General features: G+C 45.7%; 1 pseudogene; it reads left to right on the top strand.

Annotated features, from left to right (window-relative positions):
• The first annotated feature begins 291 nt into the window (after nt 1–291).
• Nucleotides 292–409, top strand: LOC126110067 (5S ribosomal RNA; annotated as a pseudogene).
• Nucleotides 410–22,444: the final 22,035 nt, after the last annotated feature.

Below are 22,444 nucleotides of genomic sequence, written 5' to 3'. Positions count from 1 at the left end.
ACTGCACAGTGGCAGTTCCTAAGAACACAGGACCTTTGGGACGACGGTATTACGCTCTACCAATTCACCCAAGCGACTTCCGCCATTCCATGATTCACAGATACGCTTACCCTTCCATCTGTCTTCCTCCTGTTACTTTTTACGCGTGTTCTACTGGACGACAGCACATAGCACGAACTAAATCGGTGTTCTGGTTGATGCTCTATCCACATACAACGTTTGGTACCGATCTGAATGACTGTTTGAGGTTTCAGTGTCAGTGAGGATTTCATGGAGCTCTTCAACCTTTCTGGCAACGGCCTTGCCGCAGTGGATACACCGGTTCCCGTCAGATCACCGAAGTTAAGCGCTGTCGGGTGTGGCCGGCACATGGATGGGTGACCATCCGGGGCACCATGAGCTGTTGCCATTTTTCTGGGTGCACTCAGCCTCGTGATGCCAATTGAGGAGCTACTCGACCGAATAGTAGCGGCTCCGGTCAAAGAAAACCATCGTAACGACCGGGAGAGCGGTGTGCTGACCACACGCCCCTCCTATCCGCATCCTCCGCTGAGGATGACACGGCGGTCGGATGGTCCCGATGGGCGACTTGTGGCCTGAAGACGGAGTGCTTCAACCATTCCACCCCACCCATTTTAACTCCCTACGTACATTCGTTGTGCTACCTGGGCTGCTAGTAGAACTTTGGAGCTCACGAGGTATTCCTTCTGCTGCCTTTCATGCGATTTTTTTTAATAACCACAGTTCTAGATCGTTCCTCGTCGTCCGTGAATAGGTGGGACTGCCTGGTGTGGTTTAGCTGTGGTTGTTCCTTCGCAAAACGGATCATCAACAGTGGACTTGAGCAGCTTCAAGAGTGTTGAAGTGTCCCTGGCGGATTTGTTGTTCAGGTGACATCCGACGTTCACGTTCGAAGTCACTGACCGACCAATTCTGCTCTTACTCCTTCTTTGCTGACAATGCGCCCTACTGTCACATATTGCCGATCTAATGACTTGTACGTCGATAATCTTAAGGCTGCTGGAAGCCAACAAGGGCACTCCAAGGTAGGAAATCAATGCAGAGAGCAGGCAAAAGTGGTAGCTTGTAGGTTACCAGTGGTACACTGCAACGGTAGAGCCCTGCAAATTACAGACCCTCTGGGCAGCTGTTTCAGGGGAGAAGTTTCACTTAGAGAATTACCCACCCACCGCCTAGAGCCCTGTTGTAAGTAGAAAATGGCCACGCACTGAAAGGCACGTCTTAACAGACGCAGCAAGCTTGACAGTTGCCCCTGAGAACTGCAACGCCAGAGGTATAACAGTGCTCCCCAGTCACAGAGGCCTCTGGGTGGGAGCAAGTGGCGTAAAGAGCTGCTGTTGCTGACGTTTAGCTTTGAGCTGAACACTATTGCTACCAACTTTGGAGCCTGGTGATGTGACGTCCAGATATATCCTTACCTACCGACTGAGAGAAGGAGAGCAATCTGAATGTGGTTGACCAGAGGCACACCGAAGGTGCAGAACCACTCGTCAGATTGGCCAGAGCCTCTAGAGTGCTGGTGGATTGGTGGGCCGATCGTAGGATGGTTGATTAACTGATTTGGGAGAGGGGACCAAAGAGCGAGGTCATCGGTCCCATCGGATTAGGGAAGAATAGCGAAGGAAATCGGCCGTGCCTTTTCAAAGTAACCACCCCAGCGTTTGGCTGAAGTGATTTAGGGAAACCACGTAAAAGCTAAAATAGGATGGCCGGAGCCGGGCTTGAACCGAACGCAGGAATGGAGAAATAGTGCGCCGCCACAACCCTTTAAAAACCCATATTTCTGTATTTGGGCAGAGTTGTCAGTCAGATCACTGTGACGCAAACTCCGAGTTGCTGGTTGCTAGTCTCGGGAAGCTCCGACAACATTTTTCCCACTTGCAGTGGTGCTCACAAAGTCTGACCTTAAAATGCTGCTAGTGTCCGCCACATTTGTTGGCACTCAGCACCACGTATTCAAGCACTGGCCTCTGTTGGGCAACCAGTTACCTCCTTCCAGTTCAGAATTAAGCTTCAGTGTAGTAGCTAGACTGATCGTTATTACACCGAGATGATGAAAGTTATGGGATAGCTCCTAATAATGTGACAGACCTCCTTTTGCCCGGCGCATTGGTTCATCTAGACGTGACATCGACTCAACAAGTCACTGAAAGGCGTCTGTCGGTATATTGAGCCATGCCGTCTCTATAACCGTTCATAATTGCGAACGTGTTGCGGGTGCATGATTTTGATCTCTCGATTACGCCCCATAAATTATCGATGGGGTTCGTGTCGGGCGATCTGGGTAGCCAAAGCATTCACTCGAATTGTCCAATCTCGAACAATTCTGGCCCAGTGACATGGCGCATTATCATCTATGAAACTTCCGTCGTTGTTTGGGAACACGAAGTCCATGAATGGCTGCAAATGGTCTCCGAGTAACCGAACATAACCATATCCACTCAATGAACAGTTCAGTTGAACCAGAGGACCTAGTACGTTCCAAGTAAACACAGCCCATACCGTTACGGAACCATCACTAGCTAACACAGTGCCTGGTTGACAACTTTGGTCCATAGCTTTAAGCTGTCTGCGCCACACTTGAACCCTGTTGTCAGTTCTTACAAACTGAAATCGGGACCTGTCTGACCAGGCCGCGGTTGTACAGTCGTCTAACCGAGCGCAGGTGATCTCGAGCAGTTAGCAAAGGCACTCGACTCGGTCCTCTGTTCCTATAGCCCATTAAAGCCAAATTCCTCCGCAATACCCTAACGGATATGTTCCTCGTACGCCCCACATTGATTTCTGAGGGTATTTCACGCGCTGTTGCTTGTCTGTTAGCACTGACAAGTGCTCTCATTCGTTAAGTGAAAGTCGTCGACCAATGCGTTGTCCCTGATGAGAGGTAACGCCTGCAACTTGATATCCTCGGCACACTGTCTACACTGTGGATCTCGGTATATTGAAATCCGTAACCATTTCCGAAATGAAATGTCCCATGCGTCCAGCTCCAACTACCATTCCGCGTTGAAAGTCCGTTAATTCGCGTCGAGCGGCCACAATTACGTCGGAAACCTCTTCGCATGAATCACCTGATTACAAATGACAGCTCCGCCGATGCACTGCCAGTTTTTACCTTGTGTAGGCGATGCTACTGCCATCTGCATATGTGCATATCGCTATTCCGCGTCTTCTGAGCCTCAATGTAAACAGTGTTAATCGGATCTCTGAAGTACATGAGTCTCCTGCCGTGAGCACTGAGTGCCAAATCGTGCCTGTTGATGGTGTCCTGTGGCGCTGGTTGGTGATAATCTAAGCTATCAGCCTGCCTTTACTGGAAGGTGCCTTTCTGCATTTGCTTCTAAACGCTCGGACTGACCTGTAAGCCCCTGTCTTCCCTATATCCTGTGTTACGACACGACACTGTATTCTTTTATATAGGCGGTTACCGTTCTCGTGAAATCTAGAGGCCAATTCCGCGTTACTTGGAGGAGTCAGTATAGTTTCCATCAATTAGTATGTGAGTAGTTAGTGCGGTGGTTCCAATCTGAGGGCCGTGGGGAAGACGGGCACTTTCTGGCTGTACTCTGCCTGTATACAGGGTTTTAGTCGGCAGCGCCCCGTAGCACCATGGCGGCGTCTCCAGGTCTGAGCAGCCAATCAGGCGGTATTGTCTGGCACGGCATCCGCCGTACGGGCTGAGACCTCGAGAAGAATGGAGCGGTAAGTTTGCAGCTGTTCGCTGGCGTCCTGGAGGTACGCTGCTGGAACGGAGTCGTCTCTGATAAGGAGGCTCCGTCCAGTGTGTCTGGCACTTAGAACTCTTTCGCGCGAGAGGGGGGGGGGGGCAGTGTGAGTAAAAGACCGACCCGCCCTCTCCCCCCCCTCCCCGCCCCCCCCCCCCCACACACACAGATATGTATTCATTCACAGTTATACGTGGTGAAGGATTCTATGTAGGAGGTCACTGCATTGCTCATCAAAATTTACCCACCTGAAGCGGTCGTGACCGTATTTGCTTCGTTGGTACACATTTCTCAAATAACTGCTTGTTCAAATAGAAACAAATTTGAAACGTACATAATTTGTCTTATCTTCTTCAAAATGTATGTAACATATCAGAGTAGCATTATTGTCATATTAGGAATCCACACGAAAGTTACCTAAAAAACACTGGAATTTAAGAAAAAAATCTGAATATTAGCACACTTTTATTTGATTGCTATAATTCTAACACATTTCAAAGCAAGTCATATACACTGAAGAGCAAAACAAACTGGTACACCTGCCTAATATCGTGATCCTGCGAGCACGCAGCAGCGCCGCAGCGCGAAGTGGCATGGTCTCCACTAATGCCTTAAGTGATGGAGGGAATTAACGACATAACTGCTGCAGGGCTGCCCATAAATCCGTAAGAGAACGAGGGGTGGAGATTTCTAAACAGCACGTTCCAAGGCAGCTCATATATGTTCGATAATGTTCCTGTCTGGGAAGCTTGGTGGCCAACGGAAGCGTTTAAACTCAGAAGAGTGTTGTTTTGTAGGGCCGGCAATCACAGCCAACCTTCGACATTTTTCCAAAGAAAAATTAAAAAAAAAAATTTTAATTTTAACTACCGCTTTCGCCAGATGACGGTATATTGGACGTGAATGGTGGGGAGTGGCTGCAGGGCAATGTTCAACGTTACCATGCTATAAATAGCGTATATTGCCTGAGGATGCACCGATAAGTGGCCCGCATCTCGTGGTCGTGCGGTAGCGTTCTCGCTTCCCACGCCCGGGTTCCCGGGTTCGATTCCCGGCGGGGTCAGGGATTTTCTCTGTCTCGTGATGGCTGGGTGTTGTGTGATGTCCTTAGGTTAGTTAGGTTTAAGTAGTTCTAAGTTCTAGGGGACTGATGACCGTAGATGTTAAGTCCCATAGTGCTCAGAGCCATTTTTGAACCGATAAGTGGTGTGAAATCGGTCGCAGATTTAATAAACATCATTGATACAGCCAGTGCGGAATTTTCTTGTTAAAAATGTCAGAAGAGTGTTCCCGGAACCAGTCTGTAGCAATTATTGACGTGTGTGATATCGCACTGTCCTGCTGGAATTTCCACAGTCCGTCTAAATCCACAATGGACACGAATGGATGCAGGTGATCAGAAAGTACGCTTACGTACGTGTCTCCGGTAAGAATCGTATCTAGACGTATCAAGGTGCCCATATTACTCCAGCTGCACACGCCCCACAGCCTTACAGACCCTCCACCAGCTTGAACAGTCCCCTGCTGACATGCAGGGTCCATGGAGTCATGAGGTTGTCTCCATACCCGTACACGCCCATCTCGTCCGACCAGGCAACATGTTTCCAGCCATCAACAGTCCAACGTCGGTGTTGACGGATCCAGGCGAGGCGGAAAATTGCGTGTCGTACAGTCAACAGAGCTCTGAAATCCCATATCGATGATGTTTCGTTGAATGGTTCGCACGTTGACAGTTGTTGATATCCTAGCACTGAAATCTGCAGCAGTTTGCAGATGGGTTGCACTTCTATCACGTTGAACGATTCTATTTAGTCGTCGTGGGCCCCATTCTTGCAGAATGTCTCTCCAGCAGCAGCGATGTCGGAGATTTGGAGTTTTACCTGATTCCTGATGTTCAAGGTACGCTAGTGAAATGGTCGTACGGAAAAATCCCCACTTCATAGCGACTTCGGATATGCTGTGTCCCATCGCTCGTGCGCTAACTGTAACGCCGCGTTCAATCTTACTTAAATCTTGATAACTTGCCTTTGTAGCAGCAGTAACCGGTCTAACAACTGCGCGAGGCACTTGTTTTCTAATATAGGCGTTTCCGACCGCAGCGCCGTGTTCTGCCTGTTTCCATGTCTCTGTATTTGAATACAGATACCTATACCAGTTTCTTTGGCGCTTCGGTGTAATTAATTTCTGTACCAAGTTTCATTGACATAGACGTATTATACTCGATTGTACCTACAGTGTTCCTCGACGTGCAGAACTGGACCTAATGTGGCAGATACACAACCTTCGGCAGATATGAACGACAACAACGCCCCAGATATGATTAGGATCTTTTACTATTCCAAAAAAATAGCTTTGAGCACTACGGGACTTAACATCTGAGGTCATCAGTCACCTAGATCTTACAACTACTTAAACCTAACTAACCAGAGCACATCACACACATCCATGCCCGAGGCAGTATTCGAACCTGCGACCGTAGCGGTCACACTGTTCCAGACTGAAGCGCCTAGAACCGCTCGGTCACAGGGGCCTGATTACTATTCCAGTAAGGAGCTCAGTCAAATGGCACGTGGGCAAGCCATGTGGAATATTTAATTTTTGAGGTCGATCGATCACTCAGTATTCTACGAACGGTATCCCGCGTCTGTTGGGGAGCTGATGTTGCAGTCCTACTCACCCTTTACCGTAGCATCATTGGGTCTATACTGGCATATGGGTGCATGTTATATGCCAATGATTCGATGTCTCTGCTAAGCAAGATACTCAGCAGTACAGTGCAATGAATTCTACACCTGTGAATGATCCATTGGTGGAAGCAAAGGAGATAACCCTTCAATTCAAGAGGAATATCTGGGTTCAGAAACTCATCCTTAGTACAGCAGCTCAAACAGTTCATCATCTCCAGACTGAGATTTTCACTCTGCAGCGGAGTGTGCGCTGATATGAAACTTCCTGGCAGATTAAAACTGTGTGCCCGACCGAGACTCGAACTCGGGACCTTTGCCTTTCGCGGGCAAGTGCTCTACCAACTGAGCTACCGAAGCACGACTCACGTCCGGTACTCACAGCTTTACTTCTGACAGTACCTCGTCTCCTACCTTCCAAACTTTACAGAAGCTCTCCTGCGAACCTTGCAGAACTAGCACTCCTGAAAGAAAGGATATTGCGGAGACATGGCTTAGCCACAGCCTGGGGGTGTTTCCAGAATGAGATTTTCACTCTGCAGCGGAGTGTGCGCTGATATGAAACTTCCTGGCAGATTAAAACTGTGTGCCCGACCGAGACACGAACTCGGAACCTTTGCCCAGGCTGTGGCTAAGCCATGTCTCCGCAATATCCTTTCTTTCAGGAGTGCTAGTTCTGCAAGGTTCACAGGAGAGCTTCTGTAAAGTTTGGAAGGTACGAGACGAGGTACTGACAGAAGTAAAGCTGTGAGTACCGGACCTGAGTCGTGCTTCGGTAGCTCAGTTGGTAGAGCACTTGCCCGCGAAAGGCAAAGGTCCCGAGTTCGAGTCTCGGTCGGGCACACATTTTTAATCTGCCAGGAAGTTTCAGTTCATCATCTTCTTCAAAATCGTAAATGTTTCACTGAGGACAACGGGTACACCGAAAGGATTCGAAGGAGGAGGGCACCTCTGCCAGTTCAAAGTTTGAGGCATCAAAGACATGTGGTCCCCCTCGTCGTAAAAGACTCTGAGACATCCTGTATTTAGTTTGGAATACGACGTACTGAAGTACCAACTGACAATCTTATATCAGTCCAGACGTTTGAATCGAACTTTCACTCGCGGGACTGCTACGGTCGCAGGTTCGAGTCCTGCCTCGGGCATGGGTGTGTGTGATGTCCTTAGGTTAGTTAGGTTTAAGTAGTTCTAAGTTCTAGGGGACTTATGACCTAGGATGTTGAGTCCCATAGTGCTCAGAGCCATCTGAACCAGCCATCTGAACTTTCACTACTTCTTACTGGCGTTTCCCACCTGATCGAATCAACGTGGCCAACATCGGTCAAAATATTAACTGACGTCTCTAAAACAAGAGAGGGGACCGGGTTTGCTTGCTTCTGCGGAGATCCACTATCTTCGGCTATGTTCAAGCTACCGACCGACGCTAGCACCTTCATTGTCGAAATCCTTGCAGTTAAGCAATACCCTCAATACACGGGAAATCAGTTCGACGACATCCTTATTGTCACGGATTCAAGGAGTGCACTGGAAAACCTGGAAAAGCAACAATGGGGCTGAAACACTGTCACGTGCTCTTTGTAATTAACTCAGTCAGAGTGAAAGTCGACAGAAACGGGTCCAGTTATTTTGGATCAAGGGACACTCTGGTCTCTCATGTATCGAGAAGGTGGACAGCTTGGCGAAGCAAAGTGTGACTGATGATCGTCTTACTCCGTCTGCTTTGTATACACAGATTTAGTTGTTGCCAGTAAGAAATAGCTCAAGAATGGTCACATACGTGACAGATCTCACAACAATCCAGCAAAAAATCTGGTTCTCCCAAATCATGATATCTAGATTTCATACCACTACCATATCGCGTATCTGGTTGGGTCACTGCTGTTATCTCACAACAGTCCAGCGAAAAACCTGGTTCTCCCAAATCATGAAATCTAGATGTCAAACCACTACCACAACACGCATTTGGTTGGGCCACTGCTGTTACCCTTAACATCTTTACAGGATGAAAGTTCAGCCATCTCCCTACTGTGAAGACCACCTAACAGAAATTTCAGATGTCAACCACATCATCATAAGACGTTCACACTATGCCATACAACGCCGTAAGTTTGTTAAGGCCTTGATCAGAGCAGGAATTACCCAGTCGACATCTGAGATGGACCTGTTTCGACAGCTGGAAACAACGGGCTGTGTCGGTGTTGCCCAGTTTCTGCAAGAAGCGCATATCCAGTTACAAGTCAGCCAGAAACGTTCCAGAGTAATAACCTGTGCTATATGGACTGTGTTGAGCGCGTGAATGTAGAGACTGTACCGTGAAGTTTACCTGCAACTAATGTAATTTCTAATGTGTATGCTGTGTATATGATACTGTATACCAAGTCGGTAGTTACTCACTTCTCTGGCTAAATGGTTAGTGGCAAAGGCCAATAAATTATATTAAAATCAGTATTGGGCCATGCTGTCTCTATAGCCATCCACAAGCGCTGCCAGTGCAAGATTATGAGCACGAGTTGATCCCTCGATTGTGCCTCATAAATTCTCGATACGATTCATGTCCGGCGATCTGGATGGCCAGATCATTAACTCGAATTATCCAGAATTTTCTTCAAACCTATCGCGAACAAATGTGGCCGAGTGATATGCGTCATTGTGATCAATAAAAATTCCATCGTTGTTTGGGAACACCAAGTATTTGAATGTCTACAAATGGTCTCTGGGTAGCCGAACGCAACTGCTTCTAGACAATGATGGCTTCAGTTGAACCAGAGGACTCACTCCATTCCTTGTAGACACAGACCACACTGAGGCACCACCAGTTTGCACAGTGCCTTGTTGACAAATTGGGTCCGTGGCTTCGTGGGGTCTGCGCCACTCTTGAACACTACCATCAGCTCTTGCCAGGTGATATCAGGACTCATCCCACCTGGCAATGGTTGACCAGTGAAACTTCGTGGCAGATTAAAACTGTGTGCCGGACCGATACTTGAACTCGGGATCAATAGGTCCCGAGTTCAAGTTTCGGTCCGGCACACAGTTTTAATCTGCCACGGAGTTTCATATCAACGCACACTCCGCTGCAGAGTGAAAATCTCATTCATAATGGTTGACCAGTCCAACCGATATGGTCACGAGCCCAGGAGAGGCGCTATAGGCAACGTCGGGCTGTTAGCAAAGCCATTCGCGTCGGTCGTATGCTGCCATAGCCACCATCTGCGATAAAGTCGCGTATATGAACAGTGATCCAATACTGGCAAACGTTTTTTATTCCAGTCTTTGATCACAATATCAATTTTTTTGCCGATGACCGGTTTTAGTCAGTAATGACCATCCTCAGATCTTTTCTGCACCATGTCCAAAAGTGATAAGTCCGTAATGGCATCGTCAAAAGATATATATTCAGCACAGCATCTTCACATAGATAAATAAGGTGTAGAATACGCCACATCATCCATACAGTCATTTTTGCAACTCAAAAAATTACTGTATGGACTATGTGGCCTATTCTACACCTTATTTTAGATCTATGTGATAATGCTGTGCTGAGTATATTTATATCTTTTGACGATGCCATTACTGCCTTATCACTTTGGATATGGTGTAGAAAAGATCTGAGTATGGTCATTACTGACTGAAACCGGTCATCGTCAAAAAAATTGATGTTGTGACCAAAGACTGGAATAAAAAACATTTAACGCCAAATTTCGCTGCACTACCCAAATGGATATGTTCGTCGTACGTCCCACATTGATTTCTGATGGTATTTCACCCAGTGTTGCTTGTCTGTTAGCACTGGCAACTCCATGCAAACGCCGCTGCTCTCGGTCGTTAAGTGAAGGCAGTCGGCCGCTGCGCTGTCCGTGGTGAGAGGTAATGCCTCAAATTTGATATTCTCGGCACGCTCTCGAAACTGTGGATGTCGTTATATTGAATTCCGTAATTCAGAAACCGGTCATATGAATAATAAAAAAAAATTTGCAATCAAGACGGATTTTAAGTAACATTATAAAATCACTGACTGCTGTTATCCCGTAAGACATTATGTCTGTTTTTGCCATCTCTTTATGTGCATATCGCTGTCCCACGACTTTTGTCATGTCAGTGAATTGTAATCAGACCAACAGCCTGACGGTAATTTCGCCCTGCCAGTAGTAAATGGAATCTAATGCTCGGAATCACGGTCAGGGGAGGAAGCTACCAGTCAGGTCATTGTCTTAAGCTGACCTGATTGGAGGATTGCAGCAACTCTGGCGATGCGCACACAGTTGTTTTGCGCCGTCGCTGGGAGGCCGTCGCTGTGGCTGGTGCAGCAGCCTCTGGTAAACAGGAAGTGTTGGCCGGTTGTTGGACGTCGGCGGTCGCCATTAACACGCTGTTGCCGTTGCCGTTGCTGTGTCTGCCCTAACGAGCAGCAGGAAGACGGTCGTCACCTCACGACAGACAAGAGACAGCTACTTTGGATCGTCTCTGTTTCTTCGCAGACACTACCAACACCCCCCCTCCCCCCCCCCCCCCCGCCCCACCTCCCGGTCGGAAACAGCACAGTGGCGGCCACTGTAGTGTCAGGGCGATTCCCGTTTATCACGTAAACAACAGCGCTGTGGGCGCGTCTGGAACCGGCAGCCAGCGCGCGGTCTCGTAAACCGGTCACCTGCCAGATTAACCGCGCAATTTACTCGTTCTGGCCGCGGCGTAAATTATCACGTCGCCGGATTTACGCCACGTGTGACAGATAAATCAGACTAAATTTACAACCGTTCTCGCGTTGTTGTAAACCTGTCATCACACCCAAGGTTCGTCTCAACACTACAGTGCTTTGCTCCTCACGACATGCGCTTCCTCCGAGCTCTGAACTGTCTTAAGCAGCCATTTATACAGTATACCTGACAAGCCCCCATACCACCAAGTAAAAAAAAATTGTACAGTGTGTCCCCCGTACATGAACTAATCAGAAGTATGCGGGCAACACCTGTGTAAATGTCCATGTCCACCTGCTTAACTGAGTGGTTATGTTCTTGCCTCCCATGCAGTGAGCCCAGGTTCGATTCCCGGCCAGGTTGGAGATTGTCTCCACTTGTGGATTGGGTGTTGTGTTGTCCTCATCATAATTCCATCCTCATCACCTGCATGTCTGTAGCCCAATGTGCTGTCGACTGAAATAAGAATCGTACTTTGCACTGCACAGTTGACAAGTAGATGGCACGAGAAGGAGACCCATTAATACATAAGGATTCGAGAGGTACTGTCTGTAGAGAGGCAGTAACAGCATAATGGACCACTCAGAAGAGCTGAGCGACCCCCCAACTTGTCCTATACCCACATTAAAATCAGGTGATAGTTGACGTCTGTCACTTGCCACATCTGCTGCTGAGGTGATAGTTGACATCTGTCACTTGCCACTACAATGTTGCCATAAACGCTGCCACAGCGATAGTTGATACTTGTTACTTGCCACTACAATGTTGCCACATCTGCTGCTGACATGATAGTTGTATCTGCCACTTGCCACTACGCTGTTGCCACATCTACTGCTGATGTGATAGTTCACATCTGTGACTTGCCAGTGCACTATTGCCGCTTCTGCTGCTATGATGATAGTTGACGTCTTTCACTCGCCATTACAATGTTGTCACATCTGCTGCTGGCTACTGCTCGCTTTATATACAGGGTGTTTAAAAAATGACCGGTATATTTGAAACGGCAATAAAAACTAAACGAGCAGCGATAGAAATACACCGTTTGTTGCAATATGCTTGGGACAACAGTACATTTTCAGGCGGACAAACTTTCGAAATTACAGTAGTTACAATTTTCAACAACATATGGCGCTGCAAGTGATGTGAAAGATATAGAAGACAACGCAGTCTGTGGGTGCGCCATTCTGTACGTCGTCTTTCTGCTGTAAGCGTGTGATGTTCACAACGTGCAAGTGTGCTGTAGACAACATGGTTTATTCCTTAGAACAGAGGATTTTTCTGGTGTTGGAATTCCACCGCCTAGAACACAGTGTTGTTGCAACAAGACGAAGTTTTCAACGGAGGTTTAATGTAACCAAAGGACCGAAAAGCGATACAATAAAGGATCTGTTTGAAAAATTTCAACGGACTGGGAACGTGACGGATGAACGTGCTGGAAAGGTAGGGCGACCGCGTACGGCAACCACAGAGGGCAACGTGCAGCTAGTGCAGCAGGTGATCCAACAGCGGCCTCGGGTTTCCGTTCGCCGTGTTGCAGCTGCGGTCCAAATGACGCCAACGTCCACGTATCGTCTCATGCGCCAGAGTTTACACCTCTATCCATACAAAATTCAAACGCGGCAACCCCTCAGCGCCGCTACCATTGCTGCACGAGAGACATTCGCTAACGATATAGTGCACAGGATTGATGACAGCGATATGCATGTGGGCAGCATTTGGTTTACTGATGAAGCTTATTTTTACCTGGACGGCTTCGTCAATAAATAGAACTGGCGCATATGGGGAACCGAAAAGCCCCATGTTGCAGTCCCATCGTCCCTGCATCCTCAAAAAGTACTGGTCTGGGCCGCCATTTCTTCCAAAGGAATCATTGGCCCATTTTTCAGATCCGAAACGATTACTGCATCACGCTATCTGGACATTCTTCGTGAATTTGTGGCGGTACAAACTGCCTTAGACGACACTGCGAACACCTCGTGGTTTATGCAAGATGGTGCTCGGCCACATCGCACGGCCGACGTCTTTAATTCCCTGAATGAATATTTCGATGATCGTGTGATTGCTTTGGGCTATCCGAAACATACAGGAGGCGGCGTGGATTGGCCTCCCTATTCGCCAGACATGAACCCCTGTGACTTCTTTCTGTGGGGACACTTGAAAGACCAGGTGTACCGCCAGAATCCAGAAACAATTGAACAGCTGAAGCAGTACATCTCATCTGCATGTGAAGCCATTCCGCCAGAAACGTTGTCAAAGGTTTCGGGTAATTTCATTCAGAGACTACGCCATATTATTGCTACGCATGGTGGATATGTGGAAAATATCGTACTATAGAGTTTCCCAGACCGCAGCGCCATCTGTTGTTGAAAATTGTAACTACTGTAATTTCGAAAGTTTGTCTGCCTGAAAATGTACTGTTGTCCCAAGCATATTGCAACAAACGGTGTATTTCTATCGCTGCTCGTTTAGTTTTTATTGCCGTTTCAAATATACCGGTCATTTTTGAAACACCCTGTATATACTGAGCGAGGTGGCGCAGTGGTTAGCACACTGGACTCGCATTCGGGAGGACGACGGTTCAATCCCGTCTCCAGCCATCCTGATTTAGATTTTCCATGATTTCCCTAAATCGTGTCAGGCAAATGCCAGGATGGTTCCTTTGAAAGGGCACGCCGAATTCCTTCCCCATCCTTCCCTAACCCGAGCTTGCGCTCCGTCTCTAACGACCTCGTTGTCGACGGGACGTTAAACAACACTAACCTAACCCTATATATATATATATATATATATATATATATATATATATATATATATATATATATATATGCTCGCTTATATATATATGCTTATATATATATGCTCGCTTATATATATATATATATATATATATATATATATATATATATATATATATATATATATATATATATATATATATATATAAGCGAGCAGTAGCCAGCAACAGATGTGACAACATTGTAATGGCGAGTGTGGCGGTGTGGGATCCTTACCAGATAGGATTGACGGAGTATATCGGAAAAGTTCAAGAAAAGGGCAGCACGTTTTGTATTATTGCGAAATATGGGAGAGACTCAGTTAAATGACACAGGATTTCCGCTGGGCATCATTAAGACAAAGGCATTTTTCGTTGCAACGGAATCTTCTCACGAAATTCCAGTTATCAACTTTCTCCTCCGAATGCGAAAATATTTTTTTGACACCGACCGACATAGGGAGAAACGATCACCACGATAAAGCAAGGGAAATTAGAGCTCGTACGGAAAGATACAGGTGTTCGTTCTTTCCACGCGCCATACAGGATTGCAATAATAGAGAATTGTGAAGGTGGGCCGATGAACCCTCTGCCTGGCACTGTGTGTCTATATCGTACTCCTCCGAGGTCACATCTACATCTACATCATATGTGTGATATACAGAGTATGCATGTAAATGTAGATGAAGTTGTGGTCTCGGAGGGGTACGAGATAGACAATAGACACACGGCATTGAAACGGCAACGGTCTCCCCCCCCCCCCCCCTCTCCAGTTCGCCGCCACCTTCTGTGTAACCTGCACGCCTTTTTTGAGCACTTTAGAAATGTACCTGTAGAGAGACAAACTGTGATGAGTCCTAGGCACCTCCTCATTTCTTCCCTTATCACTCCACCTACTTTTGAACATTCGTCTGTAGCACCACATCTCCAATGCTTCGATTCTCTTCTATTGTGGTTTTCGCACAGTCCGTGTTTCACTACCGAACAATCCCGTGCCTCAAACATACATTCCAAGAAATTTCTTCCTCAAATTAAGGCCGATATTTGATATTAGTAGACTTCCCTTGGCCAGGAATGTCCTTCTTGCCAGCGACAGACTGCTTTTGATGTCCTCCGTCCGTCATTGGATATTTTACTGCCTAGCTAGCAGAATTACTTAACTTCATCTACTTCGTGATCGCCAATATTGATGTTAAGTTTCTCGATGTTTCATGTCTGCTACTTCTCATTACTTTCTTCTTTCTTCCTTTTACTCTCAGTCCATATTCTGTACTCATTAGACTGCTCATTTCACTCAGGATAGCAATATCATCAGCGAATCATATAATTGATATCCTTTCACGTTGAATTTTAATTCCACTCTTGAACCTTTCTTTTATTTCCATTGCCGGCCGGTGTGGCCGAGCGGTTCTAAGCGCTTCAGTCTGGAATCGCGCGACCGCTACGGTCGCAGGTTCGAGTCCTCCCTCGCGCATGGATGTGTGGGATGTCCATAGGTTAGTTAGGTTTAAGTAGTTCTAAGTTCTAGGGGACTGATGACCTCAGATGTTAAGTCCTATAGTGCTCAGAGCCATTTGAACTATTTTTATTTCCATTATTTCCACGTCTCTTCGATGTACAGACTGAACAGTGGGGACGAAAGACTGGATCCCTGTCCTACACCCTTTTCAATCTGAGCACTTCGTTCTTGATCTTCCAGTCTTACTGGTTTCCTCTTGCCTCTGGTACATATTGTATAATACACGTCTGTCCCTATAGCTTACCCCTATTTTTCTCAGAATTTCTTGCACCATTTGACATTATCGACCGATGTTTCCAGGTCGAAAAATCCTATGAATGTGCCTTAATTTTTCTTTTGTCATGTTTCCATTATTATGTATTCACTCATAAAGGATGACCTGCTATTACGAGAGAACCTCTTGCACTAGCACTGACTGTTTCCATGAATCTTTCAAACTAACCACGTACACTGAAGTACTTTGTTCAACTTTCGTACAGTTTACTAAACTCTAATTTGGAAACCAATTTGGTTTGTTATTGCTGAAGACCACACAAAGAGCGTGTCCTACGAAATAACGAGAAATATTTTCTTTAGAAAATGAAACGTAGCCTTGGATGCGCAAAGTGCCTGGAGACGTAAACAACTTAGCAGCTAGACAGACGGCCGGAGCTCCCGCAGACAGGGCCGGGCTGGAACACCTGACTCTTCTGCGATCCTGCAGCTCTTGCGGGATAAGCGGATTTTTGCAACCAGCACACAGGCGGGCTAAGAATTTACTCCCTGTCTAGCAGTGTTGCATAGTGTGCTGTACTCTACGACACTTGTTATTAGAAGTTAGTTTCAATATACAAAAATTCAACCATCACTCCATATAAACGCTATATTTGTCTTCTGTTAAGGTGCAGCAGTTTGAAATTTGGCTCAAGGCTGCCCACAACGGTACTCTGTAACGATACAAAATTGTGGCGCCCTGATACGTCACCCTCGGACTCGGAAAAGCTTCAAAACTTCAAAGGCGAGAGGTCACAAGTTGATGGGAAGTGTAAAGTGGATTAAAAACCTCACATTGACAGCAAATTTTATCACAATTCTGCCCAAATCCACTGTGGACGTGTCTCCGATATGGAGGTCAACAAAGCCTCTCCTACCCACATTTCAGCCCTTCTTTTAGAGGTCCTTGCGATTGCTGTCTCGACAGCGACGACACAGCGTTGAAATCATGCGATTTTCTTATGGATCATCATCATCATCATTTAAGACTGATTACGCCTTTCAGCGTTCAGTCTGGAGCATAGCCCCCCTTATAAAATTCCTCCATGATCCCCTATTCAGTGCTAACATTGGTGCCTCTTCTGATGTTAAACCTATTACTTCAAAATCATTCTTAACCGAATCCAGGTACCTTCTCCTCGGTCTGCCCCGACTCCTCCTACCCTCTATTGCTGAATCCACGAGTCTCTTGGGTAACCTTGCTTCTCCCATGCGTGTAACATGACCCCACCATCTAAGCCAGTTCGCCCTGACCGCTACATCTATAGAGTTCATTCCCAGTTTTTCTTTGATTTCCTCATTGTGGACACCCTCCTGCCATTGTTCCCATCTACTAGTACCTGCAATCATCCTAGCTACTTTCACATCCGTAACCTCAACCTTGTTGATACGGTAACCTGAATCCACCCAGCTTGCACTCCTATACAACAAAGTTGGTCGAAAGATTGAACGGTGCACAGATAACTTAGTCTTGGTACTGACTTCCTTCTTGCAGAAGAGAGTAGATCGTAGCTGAGCGCTCACTGCATTAGCTTTGCTACACCTCGCTTCCAGTTCTTTCACTATGTTGCCATCCTGTGAGAATATGCATCCTAAGTACTTGAAACCGTCGACCTGCTCTAACTTTGTTCCTCCTATTTGGCACTCAATCCGTTTATATTTCTTTCCCACTGACATTACTTTCGTTTCGGAGATGCTAATCTTCATACCATAGTCCTTACATTTCTGATCTAGCTCTGAAAACTTACTTTGCAAACTTTCAATCGAACCTGCCATCACAACTAAGTCATCCGCATATGCGAGAATGCTTATTTTGTGCTCACATATCTTAATCTCACCCAGCCAGTCTATTGTTTTCAACATATGATCCATAAATAATACGAACAACAGTGGAGACAGGTTGCAGCCTTGTCTTACCCCTGAAACTACTCTGAACCATGAACTCAATTTACCATCAACTCTAACTGCTGCCTGACTATCCATGTAAAGACCTTTAATTGCTTGCAAAAGTTTGCCTCCTATTCCATAATCTCGTAGAACAGACAATAACTTCCTCCTAGAAACCCGGTCATATGCCTTTTCTAGATCTATAAAGCATAGATACAATTCCCTGTTCCACTCATAACACTTCTCCATTATTTGCCGTAAGCTTAAGATCTGGTCCTGACAACCTCTAAGAGGCCTAAACCCACACTGATTTTCATCCAATTGGTCCTCAACTAATACTCGCACTTTCCTTTCAGCAATACCTGAGAACATTTTACCCACAACGCTGATTAAAGAGATACCTCTGTAGTTGTTACAATCTTTTCTGTTTCCATGTTTAAAGAATGGTGTGATTACTGCTTTCGTCCAGTCTGGTGGAACCTGTCCCGACTCCCAGGCCATTTCAATTATCCTGTGTAGCCATTTAAGACCTGACATTCCACTGTATTTGATGACTTCTGACTTAATTTCATCCACCCCAGCTGCTTTATTGCACTGCAATCTATTGACCATTTTTTCCACTTCCTCAAATGTGATCCTATTTCCATCATCATTCCTATCCCATTCTACCTCGAAATCTGAAACATTACTGATCAACTCTTCAAAATATTCCCTCCATCTGCCCAAGGCATCCACAGGCTTCACCAGCAGTTTTCCTGACCTGTCCAAAATACTTGTCATTTCCTTCTTACCTCCCTTTCGAAGACTGCTAATTACACTCCAGAATGGTTTTCCAGCAGCTTGACCCATAGTCTCCAACCTGTTTCCAAAGTCTTCCCAAGATTTCTTCTTGGATGCTGCAATTATCTGTTTGGCTTTGTTTCTTTCTTCAACATAACTTTCTCTGTCTACCTGAGTTCTAGTATGTAGCCATTTCTGATACGCCTTCTTTATCCTTTTACAGGCTGCCTTGACTGTGTCATTCCACCAAGCTGTTTGCTTCATCCTACTTTCTTAAGGATGACCGAGAAAAACATTTCAGACCCACCGCCGCTCACAATCAACACTAAAGGTCTTCTGTGGTGGCGTAAATGGCTTCACTGAAACCACAGGTTTCCTTTCTGGGCTTATTACACATTTTTTGCGGTCGTAAACGACAGTTCGTAGTGTGATCAGCATCAGGACGACGTTCGTGACAGCCTCTGACACTGCTGACTCAGGACTGTTCAACTGTTGTCTAAGGATCTGTTGAGGTAGTGAACCCACTGAACATGATCGCCCCCCACCCCGCCCCCACCCTTTGGAGTGCTCCACTGTCACAGTTTTGGCTCTCCTGCAGAGTCCGCACAGGATGTTGTGGCCGATGCGCAGTGGCCAGTTTTCGTCCATGGCGCTGGGCGAGTTCATTCGTTCATTCAGAAGGGGAGGCCGACAGTGTCCGCCACCTCTCAGCCAGTCGGCGATGGCAGAATCCACGCGCACGTCCTTCAGGCCATCTCAAACGATTTTACAGAAACTATTCGGTAAACAAATTTCATTGTTGCTTCAGTTATAGCTTTAAATGTCAGGTTCATTATGATGTGCCCATCATTTCGTTAACGGTCATATTTATTGTGGTATCTACGGGGAGGTAACATACTGCTTGAAATTAGGAAAAGTTTGCAATGAAAAATAGAGTTCGCTAAGAGTTTGGTGTGTACTACATGATATGTTGCTGCGTGTGAAATTTAGCTAACATATTCAATTTTTCTCTAGACTTGGGTGGAGGTCTGTACCTATCACGAAATTCGATAAAATTGATCTGACGTAACACACTCATTTGCGATCGCGCCGCGCCAGTGAAAAATAAAATGTCGTGTGACTAGGGCCTCCAGCCGGGTGCCTGCTGCATCTTTTTAGTTGACGTCACTTCGGCGACCTGAGGTTCAATGAGGATCAGTTGATGATGGAAACACCACACCACCTAGTCCCTGAGCGGCAAAAGACTCCGACCCAGCCGGGAATCGAGCCTGGCCCCTTAGCATGGCTTTCTGTCCCACTGACCACATTTTTCTTGTTTTTTAATATCATTTTGCTTCTGATTGTTCGTTCTATTTGTTTGGGGCAGACGACCTATGACGCTTGTTTAAGTTCATTGTCGTTCCATTAGCTCAGCTTCTTATAACAGAGGGCCGCTAACCCTCTGACCGAACACGCTTAGCTACCGTGCCGGCGGCCGCTGAGCTGTCGAGGCGAATGCCGCGCCAGTGAAATATCGACACTTGCCCTAGTATTTTAAAAATGGTTTGAAATATCGGAATGGGATTTTTGCAAATGATAGAACATAAGGAGAAGAGTATTTTACCCTGTGCTTATGAAAAACTTCATTATGTGTGATTCCACTAACTACCGACATTTTTGGCAGAATATTGTGATTAAAACTGAAGAAACTGCAAAAAGGCGGGAATTTAAGGAGATGGAACCTGGATAAACTGAAAGAACCAGAGGTTGTACAGAGTTTCAGTGAGAGCGTAAGGGAACAATTGACAGGAATGGGGGAAAGAAATACAGTAGAAGAAGAATGGGTAGCTTTGAGGGATGAAGTGGTGAAGGCAGCAGAGGATCAAGTAGGTAAAAAGACGAGGGCTAGTAGAAATCCGTGGGTAACGGAAGAGATGCTGAATTAAATTGATGGAAGGAGAAAATACAAAAATGCAGCAAGTGAAGCAGGCAAAAATGAATACAAACGTCTCAAAAATGAGATCGATAGGAAGTGCAAAATGGTTAAGCAGGTATGGCTAGAGGACAAATGTAAGGATGTAGAGTCTTATGTCACTAGGGGTAAAATAGATACTGCCTATAGGGAAATTAAAGAGACCTTCGGAGAAAAGAGAACCACTTGCATGAATATCAAGAGCTCAGATGGAAACCCAGTTCTAAGCGAAGAAGGGAAAGCAGAAAGGTGGAAGGAGTATATAGAGGGTCTATACAGGGGCGATGTTCTTGAGGACAATATTATGGAAATGGAAGAGTAGGTAGATAAAGATGAAATGGGAGATATGATACTGCGTCAAGAGTTTGACACAGCACTGAAAGACCTAAGTGGAAATAAGGCCCCGGGAGTAGACAACACTCCATTATAACTACTGACAGCCTTGGGAGAGCCAGTCCTGACAAAATTCTACCATCTGGTGAGCAAGATGTATGAGACAGGCGAAATTCCCTCAGACTTCAAGAAGTATGTAATAATTCCAATCCCAAAGAAAGCAGGTGTTGACAGATGTGAAAACTACCGAACTATCAGTTTAATAAGTCACAGCTGCAAAATACTAACACGAATTCTTTACAGACGAATGGAAAAACTAGTAGAAGCCGACCTTGGGGAAGATCAGTTTGGATTCCGTAGAAATATTGGAACACGTGAGGCAATACTGACCCTACAACTTATCTTAGAAGCTAGATTAAGGAAAGACAAACCTACGTTCCTAGCATTTGTAGACTTAGAGAAAGCATTTGACAATGTTGACTGGAACACTCTCTTTCAAATTCTGAAGGTGGCAGGGGTAAAATACAGGGAGCGAAAAGCTATTTACAATTTGTACAGAAACCAGATGGCAGTTATGAGTCGAGGGCATGAAAGGGAAGCAGTGGTTGGGAAGGGAGTGAGACAGGGTTGTAGCCTCTCCCCAATGTTGTTGAATCTATATATTGAGCAAGCAGTAAAGGAAACAAAAGAAAAATTCGGAATAGGTATTAAAATCCATGGAGAAGAAATAAAAACTTTGAGGTTCGCCGATGGCATTGTAATTCTCTCAGAGACAGCAAAGGACTTGGAAGAGCAGTTGAACGGAATGGATAGTGTCTTGAAAGGAGGATATAAGATGAACATCAACAAAAGCAAATCAAGGATAATGGAATGTAGTCGAATTAAGTCAGGTGATGCTGAGGGTATTAGATTAGGAAATGAGACACTTAAAGTAGTCAAGGAGTTTTGCTACTTGGGGAGCAAAATAACTGATGATGGTCGAAGTAGAGAGGATATACAATGTAGACTGGCAATGGCAAGGAAAGCGTCTCTGAAGAAGAGAAATTTGTTAACATCGAGTATAGATTTAAATGTCAGGAACTCGTTTCTGAAAGTATTTGTATGGAAGTGCAACATGGACGATAAATAGTTTGGACAAGAAGAGAAGCTTTCGAAATGTGGTGCTATAGAAGAATGCTGAAGATTAGACGGGTAGATCACATAACTAATAAGGAAGTATTCAATAGGATTGGGGAGAAGAGAAGTTTGTGGCACAACTTGACCATAAGAAGGGATCGGTTGGTAGGACATGTTCTGAGGCATCAAGGGATCTCCAGTTTAGTATTGGAGAGCAGCGTGGAGGGTAAAAATCGTAGAAGGAGACCAAAAGATGAATAGACTAAATAGATACAGAAGGATGTATGTTGCAGTATGTACTGGGAGATGAAGAAGCTTGCACAGGATAGAGTAGCATGGAGAGCTGCATCAAACCAGTCTCAGGACTGAAGACCAGAACAACAACAACATTGTGATTTTTAAGGGCCATCGATAGCGAATGTGCTTTGTAATCAGGTACTGACCTTACTTTCCCTCAGTTCCTCAATAAATTTAATAAACCACTGTTTCAGAATTCTCACGCAGTTGTCTGTACACCACATTGGTGAGGTGACACTGTGTAAAAACTGCTATTATTCGGAAAAGAAGCAAATATAAACATCAAACAAAAGAACTGTGTAAGTTTTACTCAAAATTCGCCACGCGTGACACTTACCTGGAAGTTAGTAAATATTTAACTAAGCCAGGCAAAAATAAGACTCTGCGTTTTTGGCGGAGTTATTTTTGCGTA

This window comes from Schistocerca cancellata, chromosome 12 (assembly GCF_023864275.1).
Source record: "Schistocerca cancellata isolate TAMUIC-IGC-003103 chromosome 12, iqSchCanc2.1, whole genome shotgun sequence".
Lineage (NCBI taxonomy): Eukaryota > Metazoa > Arthropoda > Insecta > Orthoptera > Acrididae > Schistocerca > Schistocerca cancellata.
The sequence above is the reverse complement of the archived record's forward strand: the minus strand, read 5'-3'. Positions and strand labels throughout refer to the sequence as shown.